General features: G+C 37.2%; 1 long non-coding RNA gene across 1 annotated transcript in view; it reads left to right on the top strand.

Annotated features, from left to right (window-relative positions):
• Positions 1 to 19931, top strand: part of LOC105513408 — a 167834-nt gene that overhangs the window by 120014 nt on the left and 27889 nt on the right. Inside the window, exon 6 of the long non-coding RNA XR_001002023.1 lies at positions 6319 to 6357. This is a non-coding gene — a long non-coding RNA (uncharacterized LOC105513408). The remainder of the gene's footprint in view (positions 1 to 6318; positions 6358 to 19931) is intronic.

Raw genomic sequence — 19931 nt, 5'->3', positions numbered from 1 at the left:
TGGTGATATCCCCTTTATCATTTTTATTGCATTTGTTTGATTCTTCTCTCTTTTCTTCTTTATTAGTCTTGCTAGCGGTCTATCAATTTTGTTGATCTTTTCAAAAAACCAGCTCCTGGATTCATTGATTTTTTGAAGGGTTTTTTGTGTCTTTATCTCCTTCAGTTCTGCTCTGGTCTTAGTTATTTCTTACCTTCTGCTAGCTTTTGAATGTATTTGCTCTTGCTTCTCTAGTTCTTTTAATTGTAATGTTAGGGTGTCGATTTTAGATCGTTTCTGCTTTCTCTTGTGGGCATTTAGTGCTATAAATTTCCCTCTACACACTGCTTTAAATGTGTCCCAGAGATTCTGGTATGTTGTGTCTTTGTTCTCATTGGTTTCAAAGAACATCTTTATTTCTGCCTTCATTTTGTTAAGTACCCAGTAGTCATTCAGGAGCAGGTTGTTCAGTTTCCAGTAGTTGAGCGGTTTTGAGTGAGTTTCTTAATCTGGAGTTCTAATTTGATTGCACTGTGGTCTGAGAGACAATTTGTTATAATTTCTGTTCTTTTACATTTGCTGAGGAGTGCTTCACTTCCAACTATGTGGCCGATTTTGGAATAAGTGTGATGTGGTGCTGAGAAGGATGTATATTCTGTTGATCTGGGGTAGAGAGTTCTGTAGATGTCTATTAGGTCCACTTGGTGCAAAGCTGTGTTCAATTCCTGGATATTCTTGTTAACTTTCTCGTTGATCTGTCTGATGTTGACAGTGGGGTGTTAAAGTCTCCCATTATTAATGTCTGGGAGTCTAAGTCTCTTTCTAGGTTTCTAAGGACTTGCTTTGTGAATCTGAGTTTTCCTGTATTAGGTGCATATATATTTAGGATAGTTAGCGCTTCTTGTTGAATTGATCCCTTTACCATTATGTAATGGCCTTGTTTGTCACTTTTGATCTTTGTTAGTTTAAAGTCTGTTTTATCAGAGACTAGGATTGCACCCCCTGCTTTTTTTTGTTTTCCATTTACTTGGTAGATCTTCTTCCATCCCTTTATTTTGGGCCTATGTGTGTTTCTGCACGTGAGATGGGTCTCCTGAGTACAGCACACTGATAGGTCTTGACTCTTTATCCAATTTGCCAGTCTGTGTCTTTTAATTGGAGAATTTAGTCCATTTACATTTAAGGTTAATATTGTTATGTGTGAATTTGATCCTGTCATTATGATGTTAGCTGGTTATTTTGCTCGCTAGTTGATGCAGTTTCTTCCTAGCATCGATGGTCTTTACAATTTAGCATGTTTTTGCAGTGGCTGCTTCCGGTTGTTCCTTTCCATGTTAAACAGTGCTTCCTTCAGGAGCTCTTGTAAAGCAGGCCTGGTGGTGACATAATCTCTCAGCATTTGCTTGTCTGTAAAAGATTTTATTTCCCTTTTACTTATGAAACTTAGTTTGGCTGGATATGAAATTCTGGGTTGAAAATTCTTTTCTTTAAGAATGTTGAATACTGGTCCCCACTCTCTTCTGGCTTGTAGAGTTTCTGCTGAGAGATCTGCTGTTAGTCTGATGGACTTCCCTTTGTGTGTAACCCGACCTTTTTCTCTGGCTGCCCTTAATATTTTTTCCTTTATTTCAACTTTGGTGAATCTGACAATTATGTGTCTTAGAGTTGCTCTTCTCGAGGAGTATCTTTGTGGTGTTCTTTGTATTTCCTGAATTTGAATGTTGGCCTGTCTTGCTAGGTTGGGGAAGTTCTCCTGGATAATATCCTGAAGAATGTTTTCCAGCTTGGTTCCATTCTCCCCGTCACTTTCAGGTGTACCAGTTGGACGTAGATTTGGTCTCTTCACTTAGTCACATATTTCTTGGAGGCTTTGTTCATTTCTTTTTACTCTTTTTCCTCTAAACTTCTTGCTTCATTTCATTCATTTGATCTTCAATCACTGATACTCTTTCTTCCACTTGATCGAATCAGCTACTGAAGCTTGTGCATTTGTCACATAGTTCTCATGCCATGGTTCTCAGCTCCATCAGGTTGTTTATGGTCTTCTCTACACTGTTTATAGCCATCTGTCTAATCTTTTCTCAAGGTTTTTTGCTTCTTTGCAATGGGTTCGAACATCCTACTTTAACTTGGAGAAGTTTGTTATTACCGATCTTCTGAAGCCTTCTTCTCTCAACTCGTCAAAGTCATTCTCCATCCAGCTTTGTTCTGTTGCTGATGAGGAGCTGCGTTCCTCTGGAGGAGAAGAGGTGCTCTGATTTTTAGAATTTTCAGCTCTTCCTCTCTGGTTTCTCCCCATCTTTGTGGTATTATCTACCTTTGATCTTTGATGATGGTGATGTACAGATGGGGTTTTGGTGTGGATGTCCTTTCTGTTTGTTAGTTTTCTTTCTAACAGTCAGGACCCTTAGCTGCAGGTCTGTTGGAGTTTACTGGAGGTCCACTCCAGACCCTGTTTTCCTGGGTATCACCAGCAGAGGCTGCAGAAGAGCAAATATTGCAGAACTGTAAATGTTGCTGCCTGATGCTTCCTCTGGAAGCTTTGTCTCAGAGGGGCATCTGGCTGCATGAAGTGTCAGTTGGCCCCTACTTGGAGGTGTCTCCCAGTTAGGCTACTTAGGGGTCAGGGACCCACTTGAGGAGGCAGTCTGTCCATTCTCAGATCTCAAAGTCCATGCTGGGAGAACCACTACTCTCTTCAAAGCTGTCAGACAGGGACGTTTAAGTCTGCAGAAATTTCTGCTGCCTTTTGTTCAGCTGTGCCTTGCCCCGAGAGGTGGAGTCTACAGAGGTAGGCAGGCCTCCTTGAGCTGCGGTGGGCTCCACCCAGTTTGAGCTTCCCAGCCGCTTTGTTTATCTACTCAAGCCTCAACAATGGTGGACGCCCCCCCCCCCGACCCCAGCCTCGCTGCCACCTTGCAGTTTGATCTCAGATTGCTGTGCTTGCAGTGAATGAGGCTCTGTGGGCATGGGACCATCCAAGCTAGGCACAGGATATAATCTCCTGGTGTGCTGTTTGCTAAGACCATTGGAAATGCGCATATTAGGGTGGAGGTATCCCGATTTTCCAGGTACTATCTGTCATGGCTTCCCTTGGCTAGGAAAGGGGATTCCCTGACCCCTTGCGCTTCCCCGGTGAGACAATGCCCTGCCCCGCTTCAGCTCACACTCTGTGGGCTGCACCCACTGTCTGACAAGCCCCAGTGAGATGAACCCGGTAGCTCAGTTGGAAATGCAGAAATCACCCGTCTGCATTGCTCATGCTGGGAGCTGTAGATTGGAGCTGTTCCTATTCGGCCATCTTGGCACCCCCAGCTAGCAAGCATTTTCTACAAAGGGCCAGATAGTAAATATTTTTTGTTTTATTGGTCATATGGTCTCTGTTACAACTGTCATTACTCTTTCTACTACTCACCTCTGTCATTGTAGCCCAGAAGTAGTCATAAGTGTGCTGTATTCCAATGAAACTTTATTTACAAAAATAGGCATTGGGTAGTTTGCCCTGCAGGCTGTACTTTGCTAACTTCTTATGGAGAATCTTACAAAATTATAACTGCCTTCTGTTGAGCATCTACACATGTTATGTAATATTATAGGCACATTGGATTGTTTTTTTAGCTAATTCTTATGACAAAGAGGAAGCCAAGGCTCAGGAGACTTTAAAGTTGCAGAATCATTCCTAGAACATAAATTTATCTCCACAGTGATGTTATACTTATTCTTACTCTGAAGTAGAATGCTCTACAAGTTTAAGAACTTTGCTTTCTATATTTTAAAAGAACTTGGTTATAAAGTTGAGCTACCTTGATCTTGGCCAAAGAAAACTCTGACAATTTAAATTGGGGGCAACTGACTAATGACCTCCAGGCCACCAGAATTTCCCTCAGCTGTTTGCACTGTTGAGATCACAGGCATCCTTGAAACCCGCCGTAGTACATCAGTTGACTTGAAGATCTCTCTTCTTTGACTTTTTTGAGGGGCTATGTTGGTCACTCTAGGGAAGATCTTGGAAGAAACCTTAGTGGCATTCTAAGCTTCTCTTTCCAAAATTCAGAACCAGAGGCCAGCAGTACCTCAGGTCTTTGGAAAGGATAGTGGGCAAAGATAAAGATCTTTGATGCTAAAAAGTTAATGAGCAAGTTGTCCAGTTTAGCTGTCATCCTATCTTCACCATCTTAGTTCTCCTGGCCTGGAAACAAACTTGATTTATGTAGAGATTACATTCAACTCTGCCTTACATGAACAAGATGATTGATTTCTATAATCACAATATTTTATGTTATCTCTAAAGTTTTCAAAGAAATATTAAGTTTAGTAAAAATGTAAGAAAGTGAATATTAGGAGCATATAGTTAATAAATGGTCTAGTATTTGTATTTTAGATATTTAAAACACATTTTCCTATTGGGTTTTTGGAGTAAAGTAAGATGATCTACATTGTTGCTGTATCCAGGCCTTTACAGTTGTAAGAAATGTTTGGAGGCTTAGTTGAGAGAAAAAGAATATATTTGAAAAAATGCATTTATCTTTCCTCATGAAAGTTGGTAGTGCCGAAACTGCAAACCTAGGACTGGGAAGGCTGTTGAAATTAGGGAAAACATTAGTGACATGGCATGTCAGTGTGTGTACTAAAGTGCTTCAGAAAAACAGAACAAGTAAGATGTAGGTATCTTCAGAGACAGAGTGAGTGAGTGAGAGATTTACTATAAAAAACTGGCTTACTTGATTGTGGAGTCTGAGAAACCCAGACCAGGGAGAGCTCATGGTATAGTTCCAGCTAGAGTCTGAAGGCCTGAGAACCAAGAGAGCCAATAGTGTAAGTTCCAGTCTGTGTACAAGTCTGAAGGCAGGAGAAACCAGTGTCCTAGTTTGAAGATAGGTAGAGAGAAAGAATTCCTTCTCACTCAGTCTTTTTATTCTATTCAGGCCTTCAATGGGTTGCCCGATGCCCATCCACATTGGAGAGACCAATCTGCTTTACTCTACTGATTCAAAAGTTAATCTCATCTAGAAATATCCTTGGAGACATACCCAGAAACAATGTTTAATCAAGTATCTGGGTCCCCATGGCCCAGTCAAGTTGATACATAAAATTAACTTTCTGTGTGTGTGTGTGTGTGTGTGTGTGTGTGTGTGTGTGTGTGTGTGAGAGAGAGAGAGAGAGAGAGAGAGAGAGAAAGAGAGAGAGAGAGAGAGCGAGAGAGAGAGAGGATTGAGGGAAGAAGAGAGAGAATATGGGTAGAGATAAGAAAAACTCCACAGCCTAATCCCTCCTTCTCCTCCTTTTTAAAAAGATTTTAATTCCCTTTTTTTATTTTCCAAAGACTTATCTGATTATTTATCTATTTATAATGAATAATTACTGATTGGGTGTCCGTTATGTGCTAGGCATGATGCTACCACTGGGGATAAAATAATGAGTTAGACACATTGTCTTCAAGGAGGTTACTGTCTAGTAGGGGAGATAAGCAAATACATCATTTAAATACTGTGTACTAAATGCTGAAGCATGAGCAAGTATTAAATGCTAAGAGAATTCATAGGAAAGACATCTAATGCTACTTTGAGAGTCAGGAAAGGCTTCCTGGAGGAGATAAAATTTAAGCTAAGTAATGAAGAAGAGGGGCTTAATCAGACAAAAAGCCAGGAAAATCTATTCAAGGCGGAGGAAACATCATGGATGACAGATGAGGATGGAGGCTTGTTCTGAACTTTCCCCATTCCGTCTACACGATTCAACTGATTTCAGCATTTTTTAACATCAGGCATTTTAAAAGAAAAGCCTTTATATTGGGTGCCATGAACTAAAAGGAAAAGATGTGGCGTTAATGGTCCATTCAAAAATTTAATAACAAGAAAGTAATATTGCTTACAGATGGCACATTCTCTTCATCAGAATAAATGTGGCTGGCAGTGAGTAAAGTAATAATGGTCCTTCTTGGCTATGTTGGGTCAATTTTTGGTTACCAGTTCTAACAGAGGAAGTCATTGAGTTTAGTCGGATTCAAATCTTTTTTCCCTGCTTTACTGAGGTATAATTGATGAATAAAAATTGTATATATTTTAGATATACAACATGATGCTTTGATATATGTTTACATTGTGGAATGATTATTACAATCAAGGTAGTTTACATATTCATTACCTTACATAGTAACCATCAAATCTTTATATGAATAAGGAAGAAAGGAACTCTGGCAGTTCCACTAAGGTTCAGCTCTCTTAAAGTGCTCCTTCTAGGCCATAGCACCCAGTTTATCCTTTGCTCCCAAGTCCTTTATGTTAGAAGTGGGACTAATCTCTTGTTTTCTCCTTCTCTTCCACCCTCTTTCCCCCTCAGGTGAAACAGTCACAAATGGAATTTCAAGAAACATTCTATGTAAGTCCTGACTTTGAAATACTTTGTCATCCTAAGAAGCTTGGACTTTATCCTGAGGTCAAAGAAATGACAAATCAGATCATTCCAGCTGCAGTATGGAGAATAGAGTGAAGTGGGGTAACACTGGTGTAGTGGCACAACTTAAGCATATACGTAAGAGAGGATAATGACCTGAACTAGGGTAAAAGTAGTGGGATGGAGATAAATAGATAGTTTGAGAGAAATTAAGAGGATAGAATGACTAGGACTTGGCAATTGACTGGATATGGTGGGCCTGGTGAATGAGAGGCAGGAGTCAAGATTGATGGTCAGGTTTCTGACTTGGGCAGTGGGTACATAGTGATGTTTGTATAAAGATTGAGAAAGTAAAAGGGAAAGTGAGTGTCAAGCAGTTTGAAGCAGCAGTCAGCTGCTAGGCTGGCTCACCACACTTCTGTAGATTCCGTTGAGAAGGAAGCAATGAGCCTAGATAGATTTAGACAGTTTATTACTCAAAGCAAAATAGGCAGCATGATCTTCATGCTTTTATGAATTCCCCAAGTCCCATGATACAGAGTGAGGCCCAGATAGATGCTGTGTACACAGTGGACCTGTGTCCTCCCAATCTTATAAGAGGCTACTTGCAAACTTGCCCAAAATCATTACCCTGGAGGATGACACTATCTTTGTTATGCTGGCCAGGAAACAAATGTACTCTCTAACCCAGAAGCATATCCTGTCTTTACTCAGAGACAAATAAAAACACCATGGACAATTACCTCTCAACAGTAAGAGAATGCTTTCCGTTTTGGACATAATGAATTTGAAATGCCCATGATATCTAAATAAAGATATTCAGTAGATAATAATCTGTTTTTAAGGAATATTTGGTATAGTGTTTATAGAAATGAGATAATAAAACAATAAAATATATAAACTTTGGATATGTTAATAACATGATAATTGCTTGTAAGATAGTTACAACAGGTGGTTACTGTGTTGCCTAATTAAACATCATGATAGCATCTTAATATGTGTAAGATTTATAATTTTATTCATCACAAACTGAATTCACCTAGGCTTAGTCCTCTGCTGCTTATGAGGTTTGATGATCTGCTAATAATCTCAGAAAATGAGAGAGTTGTGTGGTGGCAGTATATTTATAACACACTATGGAACTGGCCTTATAACTGTGACTTTTGCCTGCTTTTAGTCTAGACCAGCCCTCTTCAATAGAAATAAGATAAGTGCAAGCCTCAAATGTGAGCCACATACATAATTTAAAAATTTCCTAGTAGCCACATTAAAAAACCTTAAAAGAAGCAGTGAAATTAATTTTTGTAATATACTTTTTAACCCAGTTTATCAAAATACTGTTTCAACATGTAATCAACATAAAATTATTAGTCAGATATTTTACATTTTTTTCACACTAAATCTTTGAAACCCAGTGCGTATCTTACATTTGCGGCTTATCTCAATTTGGACTTGACAGATTGCAAGTGCTCAATAGCTATGTGTAGCTATCGACCACTATATTGGACAGTGCAGTTCTAGACCTCAAGAACAAGAAGTTATATTTTATCACGTATGATGAATATAGTTTTTCTTTGTATGTTAGAGGACTAAATACTGTAGTATGCTTTTTATCTTAAACAGTTGAATACCAAGAATAGCTAACATTATAATGAAGAAACAAATGGCCAGTGAATTTACATGGTATTTAATTTTTTTTTTTGGAGATCATGAGTTTCACTTAAAATCAACTAGATATTACTGTGTCTAAAATAGGCATCTTGGAAGGTAAATTAGGCCTGTAGGCTGTATCATTAGGTCCTTGAGTTTAAACCACTCCAGGATTTCACTAAGTGGACCAGGTAACCAGGGAATTTAAAGTATAGTTAATATTCATCCTTTACATTTGGGAATACATTACATGTTGGTAGAATTTGTTCCATTATTTTATACAGTGAGGTGCCTCATCATTTTGTGGTTTGTGAACATTTACTTATTTACTATGTTGACAAATGTATTGGCTTTGCAATGGAGAAGCATGAAGCATCTCAAAAACCTAAAAGATTTCTGTTAAGTAATTTAATGAAAAACAGACATTGAGGGCAAAAGTCAGCCCTTCTATGTGCCCTCAATACAGCAGTTGGAAATAATATACTTTTGAATGTCTGAAATATGTTAGTGGTTTTAGAAAAAGACTAGATAAGTCATTTGAGAAACTTAAGAAGACCTACTAAGACACTGGCAATACATGGTAATAACTTGCTAAGTTTGCTTTGGGTAAACTTGGTAAGTCATGGAACTTGCTATGCATTTTAGTGAGGATACCTTTAATCCTAATTGATGAAATGCAGTCACTTTGAATTGTATGTTGAGGGAATGTTCTCAGGGAAAAGTGAGTTTCTGTGCTGAATGACTGAATTAAAGCACTTGACTAGTTGTAAAGGCTGTGGGTGTCTCTTTGATGTTGATTATTATCTGTGATTGTTTGTTGAGGGTTTTCTGTTTGTTTTTTAAAACACTTTGGAAAAGCAAATGGTGAGTGTTAACAATTTAAACAGATTTTCTTTTAGAGAATGTTCCACAGGAAAAGACAAATAGTTCTTCTTTATCCTTGTTTGTTGATGCTTTTATTTGATTTCATATTTATTGATACTAACAGCTTTAAACATTAGATTAATTCTATAACAAAGTGATACAGAATTGGGTGTGCTATGGGGAATAGTATTCAATAAGGAAGACAGAAGCAGTAGGGTAGGTAGCATCTACTTTGTTTTCATGACCCAGAAGGACTATGTGTATACCATTTGGCATTTTATGGAGTTTGTCAATCCACTATGGTAAAATAATCCAACAAGGGCTAATGCCATGTTTGTGACTTAACCATTGATGGGTTAAACCAATTGTCTTACTTTAGAATGAAACCTTGGGAATGAAGGGGTTATCATCAAAGGAGCTTTACTATAATAAAGTAGTCAGAGAAGGCCTCCCTGAGAAGAGGATTATAGTACTATGACTTGAAGGAAATGGGGGAGCGAGCCCTGATGGGGCCTCAGGAGGGACATTCCAGGTAGAAGGCATGGTGGGTGCCAAGCCCTACTGCAGGAGCATACCCAGTAGTTTGCAGGAACAATATGGTGACCAAGTGGTCATAGAAACAAAGGGGCTACTATCATTTATTGTCTTCTCTATTTTCTAGGTACTATTTATACAAACTTGACTTGAAATGAGGCAAATAGGGGGAAAAGTGTTATAGTGGAGCAATCTATTTTAAACTTTTAAAAGCATTGCTTGGAAATAAATCAGGAAACAAATAAAGTGATAGTACAGCTCCAATTATGATGGAACATGTCAGAAAACCATGGGAGTCAGATCCAAGGGCTTCTCACTGGCCAAACTCAGACAATTTGAGTTTCAAAATAATGAGAATAATAGATTTCAATCCATCAAATAAAAGTAAAAAAATCATGAATTCACACTTAAACAAATAAGGGAGTAGGATACTAACTGATAAATGTAGGAGGAATGATAATGTTAGAAAATCACCATTTTACAACCACTATAACCATTAAACAGATTATCAGTGGATGCTAAACCAGTGGATGAGAATCTGATGAAGATCAGCATATTTACAAGGTTTTAAAAAGCATCTACCTATAAATTTCTTTTTAATTACAAAGCATAAAATAGGTTTTAATTACAAAGAACTTTATAGTGGAGTAACCAGGTAGATACCACCTTGACAACTTAAGTAATCAGAGTTAACATTGCCAATAATTGGACAAACCAACATCACATACTTCCTGATGTGATTCACTGAGAAGAACACAACATCATTTATATAATATTGCTGTCAAAATTATGTAACCTAAATCTAATTATAAAAAAAATTAGACAAGCCCAAATTGAGGGATTTTTACAAAGGAAATTGCATGTACTATTTACAAAGGTCAGTGTTGTGAAAGACAAGGAAAGGATGATTCTGGACCAGAAAAACAAAAATTGCCATACAGCACATTTTGGGGACAATTGGAAAAATTCAAATAAGTTCTACATATTACATTAGATAATAGCATTATATCAATATTAAATTTCCTGATTTTGATTATTGTATTTGACCATGTAAGTGAGTATCCTTTTTCTTGGGAAAGGCACACAGAACTGCTTACAGGTAATGAAACATGGTATCTGCAATTTACTCTCAAACAATTTAGAGAAAAAAGTTATACATAGAGAGAGAAGAGAAGGGGAAGGGGAAGGGCAAGAAAGAATGATATAGCAGTTGTATCAAAATGTTAACAATGTGGTTCAAACACATACAGGAGTTCTTTATATGATGCCTGAAACTTTTCTGTAAGTTTAAAATTATTTGAAAATAAAAAGTTGGAAGCAAAATGTGATAGTGGGCTGGATGGATTGGGCCAGGAACTCTCCTTCTGTTTGGTGCCCCTCTTCATCCGTTTTCTTTTAAGAAGGACCCTGGGGCACCCCTGAAAATAATTTGAAGATAATTGCACTAAACTGATCATCCCTTCCAGCAACAAAAAAAGGCAAAAGCCAATAGTTTTATAGGTAATAAGAAAGGACACGCTAATATTTCATTAGCTGTAAGAAGAGACTACTTGTCCTTTTAATTTTAAATATTGCTAATGTGCAGATATTATTGGTAAATATTGATAGACACTAAAAAAAGAGCATATGGGAAAAAAAGAGCATATGGAAAAAAATAAGGCAAAGTCTATACTTGGCCTGAGGGCTCTGGGAATTGTGAGGGAGTCTGCGTGTGGGTCATTAGGAAGATTTTTAAGGAGCGGCAATAAATTTTACTTTTGGTAAAAGTAAATACATGCAACTGAAATGAGGCATAGGAAGGAGTGAAGTGTGGAAACTCTGATCAACATAATTTAAGTTTATAATCATAGTAAGGATGGCTCCTCTCACTAAATGACAAGGTCATAGTGACCTTTAAAAGCTAGAGAACAGATGAGAAATGATTCAGAATAGACAAGGAAGCAGTCAAAAGCATTGAGCAATGTCAAAAGCATCCTACTTCAGGCCACTTCAACACTTGTACTGAGTCAGTACCATCTATTTACAGTCATGTGCTACATAATGTCGTGGGTTTGTATATAAGTCCATCCTATGATGTTCACATAATGATGAAATCGCCTAACAATGCATTTCTCAGGACATATCCCTGTTGTTAAGCAATGTGTGACTGTACTTGGAGATAGCATTCGTTACGTCAAAAGAGAGGAACCCTGCCTGAGCCAGGTATCATTCCTTTGTTTCTTAGAGTTAACAATATAATCCCCAGTCAGTATAGTACTTTGAGAAGAACATAATATGAAGGTCTAGAAAACAATGTGTAACTACTGGAATTATGGAATTATCATAGGCATGTAATTAGCATATAGATTGTTTTAGGTTGACTATAAGGGAATTCTAATTTCCTTAAAAGAAAAAAACCCAACAAAGGAGAAGAAAATAAATTATCTTTTGACCTAATTCATGTGCTAAATACTAAAACTTTCTATCTCACTAAGAGATAAGATATAACAAAAGTGGGGAAATTAGTCTATAAGATATGAGGGAACTTTGTTTTCAAAACTGCTACAATATATCAGAAATTATAAGGGGTGGTCATGGCATAGGTGAAGCATGAAAATACACTTTATTAAAAGTCGAATAATGCGTATATCAAAATGAACAAGAAAAACAGTAATGCTCACAATGTACCAGTGATCTCATGTACAAAACCTGTGGTTTCTTGGCTATTTGGAAAATAATAAAATGAAAAATGACTTTTAATGGACAAATGTGATATACTATTATAAAATGAGCCTTTCTTAAAGATTAGGAAAAAATAGAAATTACACAAAAAGATATGAGAAAATCTGTAATTTAAACCTTTGTGGGCATGGTATGAGAGCAAGTAGTACCAAATTAAGGAGGAAAACAATGCTGACAAAAGAAGCTGTAATTGTAGGCAGCGTACAGGCAGGGTGCTTTGTGAAGTTCTGCTAGGGAACAGCTATGAAGCATCAGCAGTAGTTGGAATGAAGAAATAGGGGAATGGATAGTTTAATGACCATTTAAAATAGTTACTTTACTTTCTAAGATACGATAAGAAGGGTAACCAAACCCAATGCTCCAGAACACAAGTGGTTGGCTAAAGGAGTCAGGAAGAAGCGTTTGTTTTTCTAGTTGGTGTAGCCTTGCTCAGCTACTTAGGTACCGTCTATGTGTTCCTTTCCTAGCACCAGGTATTATCTACTGCTGTCTGCAGAATTCAGATATGGAGGACTCAGTGGTGTCCCCTGGTCTTTGAACCATTCTGTATTTTAATGATCATGGTAAGTGCTTGGGAAATATGCAGCAAATACAGAGATGTTGGTGTTTCAGTAGAATTAATGACCATGTCTGTTTTTTGACTGGAGGGATCAGTGGTGTCCCCTGGTCTTTGGACCATTCTGTATTTTAATGATCGTAGTTAAGTGCTTGGAAAATATGCAGCAAATACAGAGATGTTGGTGTTTCAGTAGAATTAATGACCATGTCTGTTTTTTGACTGGTGTTTTCATTGAAATCTTCAGGTCTAGTTATGATTTCCTAGTCAAATTTTACTAAAAGAATTGACTATATATAACATCTGACATTTTTTATTCTTATAATGGACTAGGTCTTAAACACTGAACCACAGTTCTGCCCAATGAAAAGCACAGGTGTTCTAACAAGAAATAATAACAAATAAGATGTGGTATTTTTATTTTGTCAAGTAGTATACATACATATAGTGCATGCAGGGATTCAGAATACGAAATTACTTTAACAGCAATCAAATTTTGGTAGAATTTACTTGATTTAAACATCTTCCTTTTAGGCTGGTAATTTAAAGAAGATCAGAAAAATTACTCATTATGGGAACAAAGACTTTTGAAAGCTGTCAGCTTACTGACAGTTATGATGAGCATTTATTTCAGGCTTATAAAACATATTAATCAAACTCATTTACAGTGTGATGGTCCAAAGAGGGTTATTTTATTTTTGAGAGATACTTTAAGTAAGTGAAGAGCACTGGTAACATATACTTCATTGATACAAAGAAAAATGTGTTTTTCATCTTCAAAATGAGTAAATACTTTTCTTGGGTTTACAGAATGAAGCATACTGCAGGATTCTGTTTATTACAAGACTATTTGCAAAAGACCTATGCACCATTCATTGCACCTTGAAAAACACTTGAAAATATGGGTTGCATTTGCAAACTTCAATGTATGACATGGAAATCTGGCAAGCTGCCTGGCATCTACTTAAAGGATTGTCATTCTGGGAAAAATAAATTTCTCTAACTAGACAAAAGTCAATGTTTTCATGTTTTACTGCAATCAAACTGATAGAGCTGACAATTTAATGTCTCAACACTTAAAATATCTGTGGATAATCAGTTACCTCAATCAATCATAAACACAAATCCGTCTATTTTCAAAGCTTGTGTCTGTGACTAAGATATAAAACAGTTTGGTGAGACCCATCCCCCACAACACCTCATCATCTCCCCCCATCATCATCTCAGTAGTCCTGATTTGTCTTTAGCTATGCAGATATTTATACACATTATGCATCTGAAAATAACTTTAAACAACTCAAGTGTGATCAAATTTAGAAAGTTTTCTTTCACTGTCCTGTTTTATTTAATTTTTATGGGTAGTTTATAGCCTGTATGCCTGTCAGAAAAATGTGTAACTGTGCTGGCATTCCAGCTGAAGACATCATTACGAGTGAAAAAATGCTCAAGGCTTTTTCAAAGTGGGTGCTGAAACATACATTTCCCTTCTCTGACTCCAGGGGATGCTGGTAGCTACCCCAAACAGAGGTATTTTGGGGTCAAATGGTATAGTGCTGGCCCTTTAGGATTTCCTGGCAGGCACACTGGATGGCTCATTTCTGGACACTCATCGTGGTGATGATGATGATGGTGATGATGATGATGATGATGATAAAGCAAGAGAGACAGTGACAACACAAAAAGGTGCCTGAGGAATTGGATTCCAGGTAGGTCTAGATTTGGCAGAACTGACAGGTTCAGTTCACTAAGCTTTGGTATTGATAATGACGGGAAACTTCAGACAGTTTTAGAAATTTGTTTCTATTAAGATATGCCATGGCATTTCTGCAACATGAGAACAAATTTACTGGGGCACACCATTCTTTCAGCATAATAAGAATTGATGTCAGAATTTTACATTCCTAACAGATAATTACTCTGAATACTGAATAAGCCAAATTTCTTGTTTGGAGTATTTTTTGATATATTTTTAATGTAATGGTGTATATGTGTGTATATGTATATATCGACACACACATTCACCACCAATGCCTCCTTTTTGTTTCTTTGATTATTTGGAGCTTTGCAATCAAACTAAGCAGTTTTAGAACCCTTGGGGCAGCATCTTTTAGTTCGCCGTCAGGCAGCGTTGCAAAACAATCAATCTTGCTCTCACTCTCACTTGGCGGAAGTGCCACGACACGAAGAGTGCAGTGCTTTGCTCTTGCCATGAAGCCTGGGTGACAAAAGTTTTTACAAGAAGCTGACTGTATTTGGGGTTATGAATATGCAATGACTCTCATTAGTATTGAAGCACCAGAGCAGGGGCTGACATCCCCCGCCACTCTGAGTTGCTGCAGAATCGGCTAATGAATTGTCTCGCTCCCTCACTCACACAGTCTGCTGTTGTGGCTCCTGAGTTCCAAGGGGAGTTGCCCATTTTGAGAAGACCATTGACTACAAAAATTAATTGTCAAGGACTCTCTTGATTTCGTGAAACAATGTTTAGACAGTGCTTAGATTGTCAAAACAGAAAAGCACTAAACTCTGTATAAAATAATATCATAAATAGAAAAATTTAGAGAGAGACACAAGAAGGTATATATTATGTACTTACATTCATCAGTGTGTACAGATATGCTTCCATCCTGGATCATTGTACAATATGTGTGACTGTGTATAGATGAAACCAAGTCACAGAAACCTGACATTCTGTTGGTTTGTCTATTATCCTTCCAAATGGAACAAAAGGAGATGATAGAAAATTCCCAGAATGAATAGGGTTGAAACACAAAGATATCCCATCAATTCTTTACCATATTCTTTCTTTTGTATTCTTGGGTCTCTGCCAAACATTTTGCAGCTCATACACATACCATCTTTCATGAATATGTTACTGATAAGGATATGTTTATAGCCACTGATTAAGATATCTGAGCTGATTTGCAGTGTGTAAGAAGATGCAAAAGAGCTCAGAAACCATTTAGAATGTCCCCTTTCAATAGAATAAATTAAATGTGTTTTTCCACATCCCTCCTCCCTTGAAATTTCCTTTCAACTAGAAGAGCACTTCTGTGACTTGCTGCAGATTGTAAAGGATGGATTGAATTGAAATTGACAATATATGCTAAAAGGTAAGGGATATTTTGTAAGCTGTGCAAATATGGCAGTGAACAAAGAGTTAAACTCTTATATTAGGATGCTTGCTTCGGTGGTCATTTATTTAATCTGCAATGGAAAGCCATCCCTTGCAAGGAAGTAGATATTTGTTATTTTATAGAGTTTTAGAGGTTAATGTTATTATAATTGCTGTATCTGTTTGACCCATCACTGGAAACAAGAAAAAAATAAAGTAAAAGAACCATGTAAATATAAGAGTACCAAGAATGAGTATAGCATAAAAATAAATGCAGCTCTGACAAAAGTGGCTCAAGTATCATACATCAAACAGTTGTTACCTCTGCTGCCTTTAGTGACTGCACATGACTAAGAACAAATCAGTGATAAAATCTTAAGAAAGATAAAACCAGTCTGGGCCGTTGCAAAGACCATTAGTCATTCTACAAAGCCATAATATTATTTGTTCAAGTAATCTGCGGCTTCCTATTTAATGGACATAATATGTACTCCACTCCTAGTTCAAAGCCACAAAAGGAATTTTAAAAAATTGGATACGTCTTAGAGAGGACCAGTCAGACCTGATCACAAAACAAGCTACTAAATTATTCAGTTTTATTACTAAATTTGCATTCTAGCTGTACTTCAATGCAAGTATAGGGTTTAAAATTTTTACTGTTTTAAAAGTAATCAGAAATAATCAGAAATGAAGTACCTATACAGAAATGAAGTACCTATACAATCACAAGCATTTCCTGATTTTTCTGATGCCATTTCCCTACATAGCCAAACATTTTCTATTACAAGACAAAAGTCTCCCTGGGTACATCAGGATAAACTAACTCTTATGGAGCACACTTGCATTTTAAAATACAAGAGTGGAAACAGATCCATTGGAACAATTATGGCTAAGCACAACCCATTCAGGTTTGATAGAAATATTAATATCTGTTACTATGAATAAGATAATCACATTACAAGTGAAAATAGTTTTAATTGAAATATGGTAGTTTTGATTTGGCACTGTAATTAGCATCTGCATTTAAAACTTTGTGACTGCTGTGAACATTATTTATGGAAGGTTTATATTAATATAATTTGGTGCTTGTTGCTTTTATCAAATATTGGTGTCTAATGAAATAAAATGCAAAGAACTTGGGCTTCTCACATTTTTATGAGTGATTTGCTGACAATCATTTGCTGTACCTCCTTTTCTACACACAACCATAATACAATTGTAAGAGCAGGTGAAACAATATATTACATTGCTTCTATTTATATTATCTTAAGCTGTCTTACTACAAACCTGAAATAGGATTTGGATACTTAACAAGAGAAAAGCAAATATGCATATGGATTTAGGCAATTATTTGATTTCTCATTCTATACTGTATAGCATCCATAACCATATTTAGTATTTTGATATAGTTTATGAAGTGGACCCAGAATTGGAGTACCCTATAGCAGACAAAGTGCTGGAAGTCACAGACACATTCATCCTCCCTCGCTCCCTCTCCCCCCACCTCTCTCTCTCTCTCTTTTTCTCTCTCTTTCACATACACATGTATGCTCTCACAATGGGGAGGGAAAAGAATGAAGAAGAGTTCAGCCTTTGATGAACTTACCTAGAATTTTGCCATTAGAAACTGTTTTAATTTAAAAACATATATGTAAATTTTGTCCTTTATAGTTTAGTATTTTTTAAATTTACATGTGAATGTGGGGCACCATAGTCATTTCAGTCTTTAGGATCTTTAGAGGTCTTGGTCTGAACTTGGACAGACCAAAGAATTTACTGTCAGCAAGTGCTATTTATACATTTCCTTGTCAGCCATGAATTAACAATTATTGAGTACAAATCTGAGTGCTGAGGGTAGGGAGAGGTGGACTAGGAAAATACAGAAAACAGAATCTTGGATACCAGGAAGTTTACAATGTAGCTGGGGTGAAAGATCATGGGTAACAGTGGAGTCTCATTTACAGGGCTAGATGTGAACACTAGATTGGTTTAGTGCTCCCAAAATGCAGAAATGTTTCAGGGTTGTCACTGAGATGTGAGAACAGCCTCAGGAGGGACAAGTATAGGGACTTCTCATAGGAGTTCCTGCTTGGATTTTGGAAAATTAAACATTTTATTAAAACTTGGCTTTACTTTGAAATGATATGTGTGTCTAAAATCATTTTATTTTGATTTCAGTGGCAACATTTCCTTTAGAAGTGATATAATTTACAGTTTATAATTGTGTGTTTTGTAGTGTTCTTTAAATTTTTCTCATTTAAAAAAATTGTATCCTTAGGTAGGGAGGAAAAAATTTGTTTACTACAATTACAGTTGCCCCTTTTAAATGAAGGACAAGGGCAAAGGATTATACATGAAAAAGATCAGAGTAACATTTAAATAACTCCGTTTCTTCCTTAACTAACTCTTCAGTAGTCTTGCCTAGGTATACTTACAAATGGTGATTCCATATCAATGCCCAGAAAAATTATGCAAGTATGGGCATATTGATGCCCAGCAAAAATTATGCAAGTCCCAGAGTCCTAAATTATGCAGTTCCCAAGTCCTGTATTACCAGAAATGGTCATTATATGCCCTAGGTGGGGAGCCTTTTATTACTTGGTAGGGTCTCTAAAAACTGATGTAACTGTTTAATTACTAGCCACAAGTCCAGCTCTCAGTAAAACTGCGAAGTTGTTTATCTGCCACTCTTTACTTTGACACTCTTCTTCCTTTTACCTTTTTCCCACTCTCCTCAGATGGCAATAAAAAGGGCTTGCGGTTACCCCCTGCCAGAGGCATTTGCTTTTTAAACAGGAGACTTTGTGATTTGATATAAGTGTTGGGTGTATGGCAGGTACTGTGCTAGCTGCTTTACATGGGTTACTGCAACACAGATAATTGTATGGATGAAAAAAGTAGTGCAGAGACATGCACAAAATGAATTGTCAGTATCACACAAGTAGTTAGGTTTTGAATCCTAGTAGTATTTTTGACTCCAGAACCTATGTTGTTTATATTATGTCAAAACATGTTCAGACCTTGAATAAATTATGCTGGAAGTTCAGGCTTTGTGCCAGTCCCACAGGAAAAAATGCTTATGAGATGAGGTGGGCCGGGTGTGGTGGCTGACACCTGTAATTCCAGCACTTTTGGAGGTCAAGGTGGAAGGGTCACTTGAGATCAGGAGTTTGAGACCAGCCTGGCCAACATGGTGAAACCCCGTGTCTACTAAAAATACAAAAATTAGCCAGGCATGGTGAAATGTACGTGTAATCCCAGCTACTTGGGAGGCTGAAGCACAAGAATACCTTGAACCCGGGAGGCAGAAGTTACAGTGAACCAAGATGGCACCACTGCACTCCAGCCTGGATGACAGAGTGAGAGTCTATCAAAAAAAAAAAATAGGTGAGATGGATCTAATTAGTTCTGCTAACTCATGAGGCCAATTTTGTATTTGCACCTGAAATCTGTTTTAATGTAGGCATATTCCAGGGAGACTTGAGACTTTAATCTTTGTTTTAAAGTAATTTAATTTCTTGAACATTTATTGAATGCCTGTTCTTTGCCAGACATTGTGCTAGATGCTGGTGGTACAAAGACAGTCTATTTAAGGAGAAAGACTGTATAAGACGTTATAAATAACTAATACAATTCACTAAATGATATAATAGAGGCAATGCAAGGGATCATGGGAACATATGAGGGAATAATTAATTATGCCTTGAGGGAAGGTGTCAGGGAATGCTATATTTGATCAGAGCCTTGAAGGACAAGCAATAAGGATTTTCCAGAAGGACAGTAGGAAATTGAGAGTTCATTTTAAGTGATGGGAACAGTAGGAGCGTGTGTGTGAATATGCCTGGCATATTTGGTGGATGGGAAGGGTTGTTTGATTTTAAAAACAGTTACCAATTTCCCTTTCCTGCTTCTAACTCCTGGCAAAGTGACATTGCAGATCCATCCATTAAGGGGTGGAGTCTCTTTCTCCATACTGAATCTGGGTTGATCATATGACTTGCTTTTACCAGTGGATTATTAGCAAACAGCGCAGAGACTCTTGCACTGGGGCTTCTGCACTTGGAACCCTGTGACCGTATTGTCAGTGAGCCCAGGTTACTGTGCTGCAGGATGAGTGGT

Source organism: Colobus angolensis, unplaced genomic scaffold, assembly GCF_000951035.1.
Source record: "Colobus angolensis palliatus isolate OR3802 unplaced genomic scaffold, Cang.pa_1.0 Scaffold23, whole genome shotgun sequence".
NCBI classification, from domain to species: Eukaryota; Metazoa; Chordata; class Mammalia; order Primates; family Cercopithecidae; genus Colobus; species Colobus angolensis.
Note: the sequence above shows the minus strand (reverse complement) of the source record. Positions and strands in the feature narration are given on the sequence as shown.